We start from the raw sequence: 14,573 nt of genomic DNA on the forward strand, positions 1-14,573 counted from the left end.
TGTGCAGGGATACCTGAATTATTCGGTGCCTGCACTAAAAGGACCGAGAGGAAGACCAATGGGGGGACTAACTATATGGGTCCGCCAGATTCTAAAATTAACTATTAAAGTTGTAGAAACTAATAATCGAGATATCCAACTAATTAAAGTGAACCTAGAAAATTTAGGTATGCTGGATATTTATAATATCTATGTCCGGAGTAATAGGGGAGGGAGCCTAGAGACTCTAGCAGTCTTGAGCCGCCTTCTTGACACCCACTCTCCAAATAATAACATTGTCATTGCAGGCGATTTTAACAGAACATTTGAGCCATTGATCAATGAAGACAATCTTTTTGGGGAGGAAGAGGATTGTCAGTGGGGAGTCCCTAAACTAGAGCTCAAACCGGTTGTGCGTTGGACCAGTGATGTCATAGCCCTAAACTCCATCTGCTATGAGAGGGGCTTAAGAGCTCTGAATGGAAGGTCTAACAGTGACAGGAATGGAGCCAACACATTTGACAATGGGCGTTACAGTAGTCGAATTGACTACGTTTTATGTAGTCTTAGTTTGTGGCCCTCAATATGCGACATGGAGGTTGTTGGGAGAATTGAGAGTGACCATAATCCTTTGTGTATCACACATAAATGGTGGTCCCTTACCAACCGGCATGCTGGTTTTTCTGAGCCGGTTCCTCCTGTGATTGTTCCAACCAATGATCTACGTAGATTAAAGTGGGAAAAGATAGCAACTAATTGTCAAGTTATTGCTGATATATCTGACCAGGTCGATCAAGCAATGCTGGCAATTGAGCTCTCTAACTCACTTGACACCGGTTTAGATAAGGTAGAAGGAATACATAATACCCTTTTGTCCACAATTAAAGATTATTTCCTCAAACCTACAAAAAATAACGGAGTTAGAATCTTCAAGCCCGCCAAGTGGTATAATAAACAATGTAGAGAAGCACGTCTAGCCTTGGGTAATGCTATTAAAGGTGGTACACCCCTGGTAATTCAATCAGCTAGAAGGGATTATAAAACCAGCATATCAAAGGCTAAGAAAGCATGGGACGAACACCATTGGTCTGAGTTACTGGTAGCCAGTAACAAACGGGACTCCCGGTCGTTCTGGCACATTGTCAGGTGGGGAAAATCTGGTTTTCCAGAAACCCCATACAATAATGTGCCTGAGGAAGAATGGGTGACATTCTTTAGAGCACAGTATGCCAACCCAAATAGTCTTAGCTTGGGGCCAGAAACTAGAGTAGAACAATTCCAGGAAACTTTTTTTAGTGTCTCTGAGATTATGATGGCCCTTGGTTCAGTGGCAAGTGGGCGTGCCCCTGGTCTTGATGGAGTGCCAGCGGATTTATTTATTAATGACAAAGAACGCTGGAGTAAGTACATTCACCTACTCCTGAATGCCATTGCTCCGGGCGCGCCGGTACCCACTTCCTGGCAAGGCGCAGTAATCATTCCTATCTTTAAAAAAGGCGACAGGTCCAAGCCAGGTAACTATAGGCCAATAAGTCTTATAGACACTATACAAAAAGTTGTGGGACGAGTTATCGTCAATAGGCTCCTGGATTGGGCGGAGGAGTTTAATGCTCTTTCACCCTTCCAGGCAGGTTTCCGTCGCTCCACCAGTACAGTCGATCAGGTTTTCCGATTCACACTGCTACAGTGGAAAACCGTATTGTTGGGCGAGGGAAGTCTTTACGCGGCTTTTGTTGATCTAAGGGCCGCTTTCGACCTTGTCCCTCGTTCTACGTTATGGGCGGTACTTAAGAAACAGGGACTCCCAAACTAATTATTATCCCTCATAATGAGACTTCATGAATACAATTATGCTAGAATCCAATGGGGGGGGGATGGGTTCGGTAACTGCGGACTTTCCAGTTGAAAGGGGAGTTCGTCAGGGATGTTCGATGGCTCCTGTGCTTTTTACATTATACATCAATGACGTTGTGTGCCGCATGCTCTCAGCCCAAGTGGATGCCCCTTTTTTAGCAGGGACTAAAATCCCTATTTTAATGTTTGCTGATGACACGCTCATCCTATCGAAAACTCCTAGTGGTCTACAGCATGCCTTGTCAATCTTTGATCAATTCTGCAGGGAGTATGGCTTAGAGGTTAACACTGTCAAAACTAAGCTTATGATTTTTAACCCCCATCGAAGTTTTAAATCTAAAATTACTTTGAACAATCGTCCGCTAGAGGTAGTGAAAACCTTTACATACCTAGGTATACATATATCTAAAGAGAAGACCTGGCGGCACCATATTGATCTTGCAACACTCAGGCATAGGCAATTGTCTGGTGCTATCTGCGCAGAGCACAGAAAATCCTTAATTAAACCTGTTAAACCCGCCTTGCAGATTTATGAAGCAAAGGCTTTAGGCTCTGCGCTATACGGCGCCGAGCTTTGGGGTTTTGAAAAGGTGGCAGCACTTCAAACCTCGGAGAATAAATTTCTCAGGGCTATAACTGGTGTTCCTAAAAGCACCCCATTATTGCCCCTAAAATATGATTTGGGTAGAAGAGCAGTCACAGATTTAGTTAAGTTACGTCCTGTACTTAAACATTATGCCGAGGGTTTTTTAGACATTATGAGTTCTGATGTATACCACAAAATTGGATGGCTGAAATCATTAAAGACATCCCTTATTGAGCTTGGTATGTCCCCACTTTGGGAAGATCCTACGAGAGCAATCTTCCCCTCCAAAAGTATCTTAAAAAGTGCTTACTGGGAGATGGTTGCCTCCCGACATTGGAGAAGCTCTAGTGCTGGTTCAATGTCTGGTGAATTTTTAGAGGCAAAAATGTATCCCTGTTTAGAATCGTACTGGGACACTATTACCAGGCCTGGAGATAGGAAGCTCCTCTTCCAACTTCGAGCAGGTGCACTCCCCCTTAAATCTCTGACAGCTAAGTGGAATGGTGGATCCTGTGACACCTGCCCTGTTTGTGGTATTACTAAAGAAACCATCGGCCATTTTTTATTCTCTTGTAAACCCTATGCGGTACCAAGGCGTATTTGGTTGTCCCCAATGTGCAAAAATTTTGGGACAGATAGCAGTACTGTGGCCCTGCGTATTATATGCACCAGCACTTTGACATGGGTCTCAGTAGCCACCGCAAAGTATTTAGGTTGGGCGTGGTCAATTAGAAGGAGATTGCTAGGTACTTAACTACTCTCCCAACTATTGCAGAGACTGCTAGCTATTTGACTATTCTCTGTCATGTTTTATTCTCGTGTCTTATCAGCCATTTTACAACTATTTTAAATCATGCTTTTTAATTATCTTTTTCTTATCAATACAGGTAGAACAGTACACGCATATAGGACAAAATATCTCAGTTAAAAAAAAAAATTCTCCTTGAAGTGTGCTTTGCAATTGATGCCAATGATTGAAGTTTAATCTTGTTTTAAAATGTATGTATTTGTGTTTGTTTTATTGTATTGTGTTTTTGCTTTTATGAATGAAATTCGAATAAAGCATACTCTGACTGACTGACTGACTGAAATGTGTACCATTACATAGGATTGCAACAAGCATTTATTCTAAAAACTGGTATGCGTGTTATTAAGTTTTGTGAATTATTCACAGTAAATGTAGTTTAATAATCTGGGAATAGAGATAATTTTTTAGCGCCTAAAAAGGAGAAATTATTTTTCAAAATAGAGTGAATTATTGCAAGTCAGGAGGAATTAGGAAGGCCTTCTGGCTTTGACAAATTCAGAGTGGCAGAAGCTGGGGGCTGGGAGAGTTGCAGAGGCTGGCTCAAGTCAGCACTGCTGAGATCCTATCTTTAGTTCTCCCGTAAACAAAGGAGTAGGCTGTAAAGTTGACATTTATGACCTTTTAAATTAGGGCCTTGTCTCTGTGGAATGCAGAATGACCTTGCTACACGGGCCTCTGAAGGTGGGGTTTCTGGTTTCTCCACAAGAACATCAATAAAACTAAAGAACTTAATTCCAAAGGGAAAACATAGAAAAGGGGTTTTCTTTGAAAGCCCAAACACCATGTTAAATGCTTTGCAGAACTGATACATTTGTGTTATTTAACAGAAAACGAAGTGTTGCATTAAGTCTTAGACAGAAAACAAGATGCAGCCTTTTTCTAAAAAAATTTTTATGGGCTACATGCCTAAGTGAGAACGTATTGCCAATTAAGACTTCTTTTTCACAGTGGAAATTGTAGGTGCCAAATTAATATGGAGTGTCATGTAACGATTTTTACTTTCAGAAAGGTAAAACTACGGTGGCTTGATGTTGCCAGGTAACTGACAAGAGGGTAACAGTTAAGTAATGGAAATTTATTTTTGTGTATTTGGTCCTATCATGAATTGTTCTTGCTGGTCCTGTATGTTAGAAGAGAAACAGTAAAGTTATATTTGATAGCAGATTTCCATTGCCTGGTGATCTGCTGTCAAAAGGAGGGTAAGGATTTTAAACCTGACAAATTAAACAGGCCCAAATATTGGGTTTTGGGCTGCAGGTTTACAGTGCATAAAAGTACATGACATGGTGTTTGTGTGTCACCGCTTATTACATATGCTATTGTTTTGTCTATGCTTTTTGTGCTTGATATACAGCAAGTATATCTGATGGCTTGACGTTTTGTGCGTTTTTATTATTTTTTTTATTTTTATGCATGTTTTTGTTCTCTTTGTTGCTGCTTTTGATACTATTACAAGGTTACCTGTGTTGTGAGGGGATGGTCATGACGATGCCCATCGCTACGCAACAGTTGGTTGAACTTGTTCTGGTTACTAAATTCCACAGCTAATGATATTTCATGCTGTGAACATGAGAGACAACACTTTACCAGTGCATGTCTATTTGGCTATAATGGTATTGAATGAAAATAAAAGAGATACACAGGATCAAAGTGTGTCACCTGTAGTTAGTCACGTTACTGCCCCTTCCCTTAAAGGAACAGGCAGCCTTACATTTATGTATCCTTGATTGGACCTAAGGATGAAATTATAGATCTGTGACTCAAGGTGGCCTAATTTCTATATTACATTAGTTAATGATGTTTTGCTTCCTAAGTAGCATATGGCTTTTGTTCCTTAAAAGAAAACCAGGTTTTCATTTTTCCCTGAAGAGGGAACTGGAATATTACCTAGGAGTACCGTATATGGTGTAGTCGCCAGTGGTAGAGTTAAAATTTGTGTAACTTTGGCTTTTTGTGTATCACCCGTACTCTTGGTGTTGTGTCACATGCCTGACTATCACCCAAGTACAAGTAAATTCTTGTTCTTGATGCTTCTCCCCTGACCGATGTCGCATCATGCTTAGTTATTGGGGATTTTAGTTGTGTCCTAGTTCCAATTCCCTTTTCTGTATTCTTTTCACCAGTCAGCCCATTTATTATTGTAGGTGTATTGTTCAGGTACACACTTCCAGACTGCAGTGATGTACCAGGGACCCCCATGTTATGTATAATTCCCTTTTGTATGACCAGACTGGTTTTCAAGAATTTTCCTTAGGCCTGCTTCAATGTTTTTCAGCCTGACTGTCAGGGTAGCGATAGACTGGTTAACTGACTCAATATTATAGTAAGACAAGTTTTCCATATCAATAGGAGATATTTTACGTTTACCCTTTTGAACATGACGAATTTTCAATGTCTATTTTAATGTGGTTTTTACCTTTTTGCTCCATGCTGCTTTAATTTTTGGTGGCATCAGATGTGTTCTAATCATGCAAATATCAGGACCCTCTAGTTCTTGTCTTTTGTTTGCATATTTGACTATTAGCCTGTGTATTGCATAGTGCACTTGATGTGAAAGGTTTCTACATGCCCATGATAATCTGTACCATTTGATTTCTCTATTGAGATGTTCTAGATAAGGAATTTAGAAACACCTAGATGTAATCATTAAAAAAAGAATGTGTTTGCCCCATTAGACAATGCCACCATATGTGAAGACATCCATTTAGATAGAATTCTCGTGTAGTTATCTACCCTTAGATGATGGAGGCTCTCACACGGAAACCCAATTGAAAAGCTTAGAGGCACTGTTTTGCCTACTGCCTTTATATTTGTATTGCTTTTTGAGAATGACAGTGTATTCTAGACCAAAATTGGCCACTCCTTTGAAGATCGCAGGCCCTTGTGATACACTGAACTGTTTAAAGCATCGCACTTGCTTAATCAGAAGGCGTTCAACATCAGAAAAGAAGGAGGAGCTGGTTTTGCCACAGAACCAGAATTTCAGTGCAAAAGAGCGCCTGTCATGTGCTGGTAACCTCTGACAGTGTGCAGTCCCTTGAGCCCCTTGGCCTGAGTTTTTGGCCACACACCCCCCTTTTTCCTTTGCTCCAATGGAAGTGCAGTGCACCGGCGGATCCAAGATTGACAAAAGGCACTACATTCTGGTGCCCATGAAAGAGCAGCCTGACACCTCTGATCGAATGATGGGTGTTGGAGCCTGAGGATGGTCCCGGGTCTGCACAAGATGATCTGTGCCCGTGACCAATGTAGACACTGGGGCACTGCCTTGAGACATTGAGACTTTCAAGTGAGCTGTGGGTGTTTGCCAGGAGGGCACTCCATCTAAGCAGTACTTTTCTCATGAAAGGCTTGAATGGAGAGGCCCATGCGAAAGAAAACAACAGAAGAAGATTTGATGGACAATAGAAGCCTGCCAGAGAAGTTTTTTTTTCTGAACGGACTCTGGGCATAGTTGGTTTCACAAGAGGTTTCCGTGTGATTGTATAGACCAGGTGTTAGGAGACTGATTGTTTTGCTGGCATTGTTTTAAAGTACTATTCTGTATAGTAAAAGCAGAATAAAGTCCATTTTCTGTGGAAAGAGTATTTTCACCTTAGAGCATTGATGAGGGTCACCACTGTTTCACCTGAACATACAAAATGTATAGGAGCCCTAAAAATGTTACTAGATAATTTTGGGATTTGCTTTTTGCTTAGGGTTGTGAAAAATTATTATTTCATTTGTAATAGTGGTTACTACTTTCTCCCGTTGTCTATATGTTCTTAATAACGAGTTTTCTAGTGTTTTTTAAACATGACGTCATTTATGGGTGGGATTGTTTTTTCTCTACTCAATTGACTTCTGCACCCGCTTCCCAACCTATGTCTTTTCCTACTACTGTTTCTTTGCACTCTTTTCACCCTTTTCCTGAACATGGGCAGGTTAAAAGATTAGAATTCGTAAGCAATTCTTTTGTACAGCTTCTGCATCAACACTAGTTAGTAGTGAACATCACTAATTGTTGGGTGTGTGATCTTATGCCACCTACTACAGACAGAGGTATTCCTTAGTTTGTCCCGCCATCTGTGGCCTTTGTGCTACTACATGTGTAAGGAAACATGTATCAAAAGACGAGCTAAGTAATAGGATGATGCTACAGCAACAACTCCATGACCTTATGAATATTGACCTAGACTCGGATTGATGTGAGTATAGTTATTGTCTATAGACCTGGACTGAGATTAGTATGTGTATAGTTATTGCCTATGTAAGGGCAAAAGGAGGGTCTGTGGTACTGTAAAATTTGGAACCACATTGGAGGCAGGCCCCCACCCTGCCGATTTTGGTATCAACAAACCGCAAATGACAAATGCGGTATGTACAAGTGTTTTCGTCATGTTTCTACGATGAATTCACCGTGTATATGATACTACATATTGTATGCTGGGGTTCCATTTTAGAGCGGTAGCCAACTTATGGTTGCCCTCACATAGGCTGCACATTAGGGACAGGCACAGGCCTTCAGATCACATGTACCTTCTGTTGACTTCTCTGTGACCTGTGCAAGCTGGCTCCACTGCCCGGGGTCAGTCCGGTCTCACGAGCTCCCCTTCCTACGGCCACCTGTGTTTAGCATCAGGGTTTGACACATCATAAATTCCTTCTTCCCACATGAACCCTGACTAATCTCTTTTTACATCTGACTCTGTTTCCTACTTAATGGCTTGTTTTACGAGCAGGAGGTGCCCGCCTTATTGGGGTCTGCTGATATCTGATGAGGGTTCTGAGCCTTGCTGGGTTAAAAGATTGTGGGCTGAACGAACTGGAATGTGGGATTGTCATCATGACTCTGCCTTTTCTTTGAAGCAAAAATATGTGAATGACCACTTGTGAAACAGGGGCGGTGTTGCCCAAAGCGTAATATTCTGTATAAAAGAGAAGACTGTTTTTTGTTCTGCAGACTGCCTCATTCAGTTGCTAAGGCTTCTGTGCGACGTAGTCTCACTCATTTGAGTTTAATAAAGATGTCTTTTCATATTTCAGCTTGAATGCAGCTCGCGATTCCATGGCGATGCGCTCTGGGACCAGGTGTTCCATAGCGAACTGCAAAGCTCCATCCTTGAATACAGCTGGTGATTCCATGGCGATGCGCTCTGGGACCAGGTGTTCCATAGCGAACTGCAAAGCTCCATCCTTGAATACACCTGGTGAATCCATGGCGATGCGCTCTGGGACCAGGTGTTCCATACCGAACTGCAAAGCTCCATCCTTGAATACAGCTGGCGATTCCATGGCGATGCGCTCTGGGACCAGGTGTTCCATAGCGAACTGCAAAGCTCCATCCTTGAATACAGCTGGTGATACCATGGCGATGCGCTCTGGGACCAGGTGTTCCATAGAGAACTGCAAAGCTCCATCCTTGAATACAGCTGGCGATTCCATGGCGATGCGCTCTGGGACCAGGTGTTCCATAGCGAACTGCAAAGCTCCATCCTTGAATACAGCTGGTGAATCCATGGCGATGCGCTCTGGGACCAGGTGTTCCATAGCGAACTGCAAAGCTCCATCCTTGAATACTCTGAGATTAACGCTGGAACTGTGTCCACACAGCCCACCCTGTGGGAGGCCTTCAGGGCATATGTCAGGGGGAAGGCGTTATGTATTTCCAAGCATGTGGGTATCCTAAGGAATATCTGCACACAACTCGGCCATGTTCAGGGGGAAATACAGGGCATGGAGCTTAAGGCAATAGCCGATGGGGATCACCAGTTGCATAAAAGGGTGGAGCTCATGGCCAAATACTGGGACTTAGCAAACATGGACAAACACGTTCAAGTGCATCGATATGGAGGGGGAAAGAGACCAGGTTGCACCATTGCACGTATACTGCGCCCCAACAGGTCACTTAACTATGTGGTGGAGCTCCGAACTAAGTACAGGGAAACTGTCACGGGTGAGGAGTGCATTATGGCTAGATTTGGTCATATTACCAGGAATTTTATGCTTCTCGTACCTCATATGACCCCGATGTAACATCTTCATATCTCGAAGACATCACAATGGTGTGGCTTCCAGACAGCCAGAGGCAATTCCTGTGTGAACCGCTAACTTTGGAAGAAGTAATACAAGCAATTGATGCTTTAGATGGGTCCATTGTATCTGAAACAAGGATTACCCTTCTTATAAGGAACCAGGGTAGCAGTATTGTAACACAGAACAACAGATCCTGCGGCCTATGTGTCTGGATACTTCATAGGTAGGACGCCCAATGGCAAATATTTGTGTGGGCGGTGAATGTGAGAAGGAGAGTCAGGGTCACACACCAGATGCAGTTATCAAAACAGACAATTTTACTGAGTGATAATAATTTTCACCAAAAATGTATACATATAAGTACGCGGTTTTCCAAGTAAAATAGAACCTTATAAAGGGAAAGAGGTGTGAATGAGTGGTAAGAAGGTGTCTATGTACAACAAACGAGCACAATACAAAATGTTCAGATCATCAATCAGTCCTCTAGAACAATGCTAAGGGTCTGTGAAAGTGGTTCGTTTATAGAGTGTGTTGACGACGTTTCGACCCCACGAGCAATGAGGGGGTCTCATCAGGACCTTATGATATGGAACACCTGGAATGAAGTGATAAGGGAAAATGACTTGAACTGACAAAACAGCAACAAGGGGGCGTGAATAGCTCAGTTAGCGCTTATTTGAAAAATACCTGAGTTGTGCCAACGGACTGCCAATGTGCTCAGTAGAAAACACCAGTGGATTGAAGTGGCTCAAGACTGAAGTGAGAAAGAGAACGAAAATGAATACTCACAGTGGGGCACAGCCGGGCATTGTTAGTAAGAGAGAGAGAAGCAACAGTTGAGTATAGGAATTACATTGGACAACGCATTCAGATATACATGATTATTATACACAGACGACATCCTGCTATTAATCCAGGACCCCCATCGCAACCTCCCCACACTTATGCACGATTTGGTGAACTTTATGGCCTCCGCATAAACTGGGCTAAATCTGAACTGTTTCCACTGACCGAGGCGACTCACCCTCCACCCTCAGAATTTCCCCTTAAGTGGGACGTGGATGGTACAAAATACTTGAGTGACAAGGACCAAATTCTACATCCCAATTATGGCCCGGCAATGGCTGATCTTAACACGTAGGTGTATCGCTAGATCCAACTCCCCCTATCAATGGCAGGACAAGTGGGCATGATAAAAATGATTGTCCTGGCCCGTTTCTTGTACTGCTTCACTAGCATCCCTGTACCCCTGTTACAACTCTTCTTCCCTACACTCTGCGGTTTCCTAATACGACTGATCTGGGCGGGAGCTCGCCCCAGTATTCACGTGGGATACACTCCCACTTCCCCTGGAATGAGGAGGCCTTGGAGTCCTGGATTTACACCTTTACTACTTAGCAGCCCAATGCCACCACACGTTTCGCTGGTACCACTCAGTTGCCCGGATACCTTACCTGCGCCCAGAGCGGGCGCTGCTGAAGGGAATATAACACTCTCAGATCTATCGCAAGGGCATACCACTAGACACTCAAGACATACAGACGGTACCACCGCGTGCTGGGCATGGCGGCGCCTGCGATGTATGCTGGGGGGTGATCCCCTCTAATTCAATGCTATTCAGATAGTCAAGTCAAGTCAGAGAGATTTATTTATTTTATAGTTTTATAGAGCGCAAACCAGACCCGTGGGGGTATCAGAGTGCTTTACAGGATTGAAGGGGGGGAAAATAACGCATAAGGATGGGAGGGATCAGATTGGGAGAGATAGGGATACAGGAGGAGCAAGCAGTTTAAAGTCCAAGCTACATGAGGGAGAAAAATTGAAGCATGCAGATAAAAAATACGAAAAGGTTTCCAATCCACGAGGTGCACCATGTTAGACTTTAGACTTCCCGTATATTACCCTTGTTGTAGATCGAGAACTACCCTTCCCATAATGCATCAGAATGGTATGTAACTTGTGTGCCTTCCCATACTGCACTGGGGTCCTATCAGCTGACAAGCACAGCTTATAAGATGTGAGCAACCGGTCCCAGGTGCTTGGCTTTGTTTCCTGTTTGAGCCACGCCCTGTTTCTCTTGGATTCCTACAGTCTAGGGCGGCATCCTGTTGTTGCTGTGGAATTCTTTCAGCTGCCCCAGTACACGTTGTTGTTTGCCTTCGTTCCTGAAACTCAAACAGTGTGAGGACGCGCTGTTTTCCTTGAACATCCCTTTCATTTGTGAGCCCCAGGACGCGCTGGTCTTTACGTCTTGATTGCCTTCACCCGTCAGCGCGAGGACGCGCTGCTTCTAGATTGAACACATGCAAGTGCCAGGAAGTGCTGCGAGTGTTTGTTTTGCCCTGCACCTGTTAGCGCGAGGTCGCGCTGTTTGTTGTTGTCCTACCATTGCACTCGACAGCGCGAGGACGCGCTGCCTTCAAGATTAAAAATACGCAAGTGCCAGGAAGCGCTGCGTGCATTTGTTTTTCCCTGCAGAGATTAAGTTGACTCTCGCTCACCACTGTTTGCTATATGCCTCCAGGACACGAAAAGGCATAGCACCCTGGCGCACTAATTCCTTGCATCTCCCTTATAAAACGAGACAACGTTAAGAGCCACCTTTTGCTTTTGTGAGTATTCCTGCATAGAGCGGGGTCGCTCTCCTACGTCGGAACGTTTATTCTTCTGCACATGTGGGTGCTAGCTCAAATCTGCACTGAGTTATTTTTGACCTTGTTTGTGGAACCATGCTTACAGTGAATCACGTGAGTAACAAAGAACGTACAAACGCTGTGAACTTTCAAAGCCTTATCTTTTTGGAGTACTAGTTAATGTCGACTTATCTGGCTTATAATTGCATTCTGTGATGATACGCAGACGTATGCCTTTGTCTGAATTCTTTTTGGACGTACCAAGAACTCTCTTTACAAACTCCATTCTGATGTTTCCAGTGTAAGTTTGTGAAGGTACACATTGCAGATCTCTATTGAGTTGTTGTAGCCTGTTATTTAAATGATGTCTTCCTTAACCTGTCCCTTTATGCTTATCTGTTGCTGCAGGTTCCTTTTTACCTACTGAACCGCTCCACCTTCCAGTAAGATAGGTCAAGACGTTCCCTGGTGGCATATCCTGGTTTCTCCGCACCCTAGGAATACCGCTCTACCCTCTTTTGTTGTACTAACGGAGGTGTGAGGTATCTCAGGGGAGAGGAAAGACTCTTACTTCGCTCCTGTGGATATTGGTGAACTCTGTTCAAGAAGCCAGAGGCCTCAACACACCATAGCTGAGGTCGAAGCTACATGTGGGATAAAAAATTAGAGCGGGTATTTATAAAATACAAGAAGGCGCGCAGTCACAGCTCATGGGGGGCTGCCCAGGAGTCCATAACGATGTGTCATCTATGGAGGCCGTGGATAATGCCGAGGTGGCGGGTGGAAACAAGTCTATGAGGTGATTGTAAAGTATTCGTTAGATGAGGTATTTTCCAATTAAGAAAGTGTTGGTCTCCTTCTTAAAGTGTGCCAAGGACGGAAGTCTTCTGATGGAGGGTGGGAGAGAGTTCCAGATTCTTGGAGCGGCCCCAGAGAAGGCTCAATTGTAGGTTTTTTTCTTCCGGAAGTGTGGTGGCTGCAGCAGCTGGTTTTTGGCAGATCAGGAGTTTCTGGCCTGTCCAGATATCACAAGTTTTTGTACAAGAAATGTAGGTGAATTCGCATACAGAGCTTTGTGAGTTATGCAAGCCAGTTTAAATTGTATTCTGGCCTCCAGGAGAAGCCAGTTCAGAGCTTTGAGGTGGGGAGATATGTGGTCAAATTATTATTTTTTTGTTGCACATTTCACCCGGAGGTCTCATGGTGCTAACCCGGCGCTCACCTGGGAGAACGTACATTACACCGGCATAACCTATACACTAGGGGGGACCTGTACCCAGATGGGCATGTTGTGCCCTTGGTGGAGTGCCCATGGGAGGGGGACATGTCGTACATGGACGATTTTATCAAGTAAAACTTTGAGATCGCTGGCACCCACCTATCCACTACCTACTAAGGACTTTTCTCTGTGAACACTGACCATGGTAGACACTGAGGGAGACCATATGACCTCATGAATATATCGAGCATTTATTGCACTGAGGCCTGACACATGGGTGCGAGAGAAATGGGGAGCGGAACTAGGGGTGATGATAACTGATAAAATGTGGACATACTGTTGTACACAAACGCGGCGCACATCAATGTCAGAGACACAAACTCTTATAACTTAAAATTTCTACACCGCTACTACCTATCGCTGGCTGCTATTACAACATTCAACCACACTAGACCTGATAACTGCATGAAGGGCAAGGGGGAGGGAACTGACCTTACTTGAACTTGTCCAGTTGTACATGCCTATTGGGTAGCAGTGTTCGACCATATCTCTGCCATGACTGAGATTGACCTCGTGCCCTATCCCCTAGTGGCACTGCTGGGCTACACCCTCAATATATCACGTTCTAATCGCCAACTGGTCTCTCTGGCATTACTGCTGGGTAAGCGGGAGATAGCACTGCACTGGGGAAGCGCTTGCACGCCTGTTGTCTTGGACTGGTTTGGGAGCATGAGCCAATGTGAGAGAGTGGGCGACGATTATGCACACTTCCAGCCTCTCGCCTCATGCCCCAGGGATATTTTGTCACCTTTCCATGTCTACCTACGGCCCATAGAGCCAGAAACTACTGAGTAAGGCCCCACTCGATGACCGTACTAGCCTGACTAATGTCCTATGTGAGATGTACCTGCATGCTTCCAGATTACTACTACTATGACCTGGCAACACACATATACCTGAGATGTTTAACGGAGTATTGAATATGTAACTGTTTAAGTTGATGGTGATATAATTATGTCTCTTTTACCTCTCCCTCCTGAATGATGTGTAAACTTCTTGGTTGTTAATTTGTAAAAATCATTAAGGAAATATAAAAAAACCCAATTTTGTCTACTTTCAGAAATGTACAGCTTTCCAAGATCATCCATGTTTTTTAAATCTGTTTCCATCCTAAAATGCAAGTTGTTTAAAACCACAAAGATTTGGGAAATTGATTAGCTCTTTGAAAAATACAAAAGCTGTGGTAAAAATGTTTTTTATAAGACACTGCTTGTTCCTGGAAGTTGGAGTATGAAATATTTAATTGATGCCATTTTTAGACAAAACAGTGTTTTCTTATCCAACACATTTCCCCAATTCCCCTGCTCCCAAGACACCAAAATGCATCTGTATTTTGGCTATTTTCTCAGTGGACTTGAGAGGAATGTTCAAACCCTGAGTATCTTTATGATCCAGAGGATGTTGGGGAAAAAGGAAGCA

General features: G+C 43.6%; 1 long non-coding RNA gene across 1 annotated transcript; it reads left to right on the forward strand.

Moving 5' to 3' along the window:
* The first annotated feature begins 11,303 nt into the window (after positions 1-11,303).
* Positions 11,304-14,217, forward strand: LOC146822467 (uncharacterized). Its single transcript, XR_014962837.1, has 2 exons — positions 11,304-12,176; positions 12,284-14,217. It is a non-coding gene; the product is annotated as an uncharacterized LOC146822467 (long non-coding RNA).
* The last annotated feature ends 356 nt before the right edge of the window (positions 14,218-14,573 follow it).

This window comes from Triturus cristatus, chromosome 6 (genome assembly GCF_964204655.1).
Source record: "Triturus cristatus chromosome 6, aTriCri1.1, whole genome shotgun sequence".
Taxonomy (NCBI): Eukaryota; Metazoa; Chordata; class Amphibia; order Caudata; family Salamandridae; genus Triturus; species Triturus cristatus.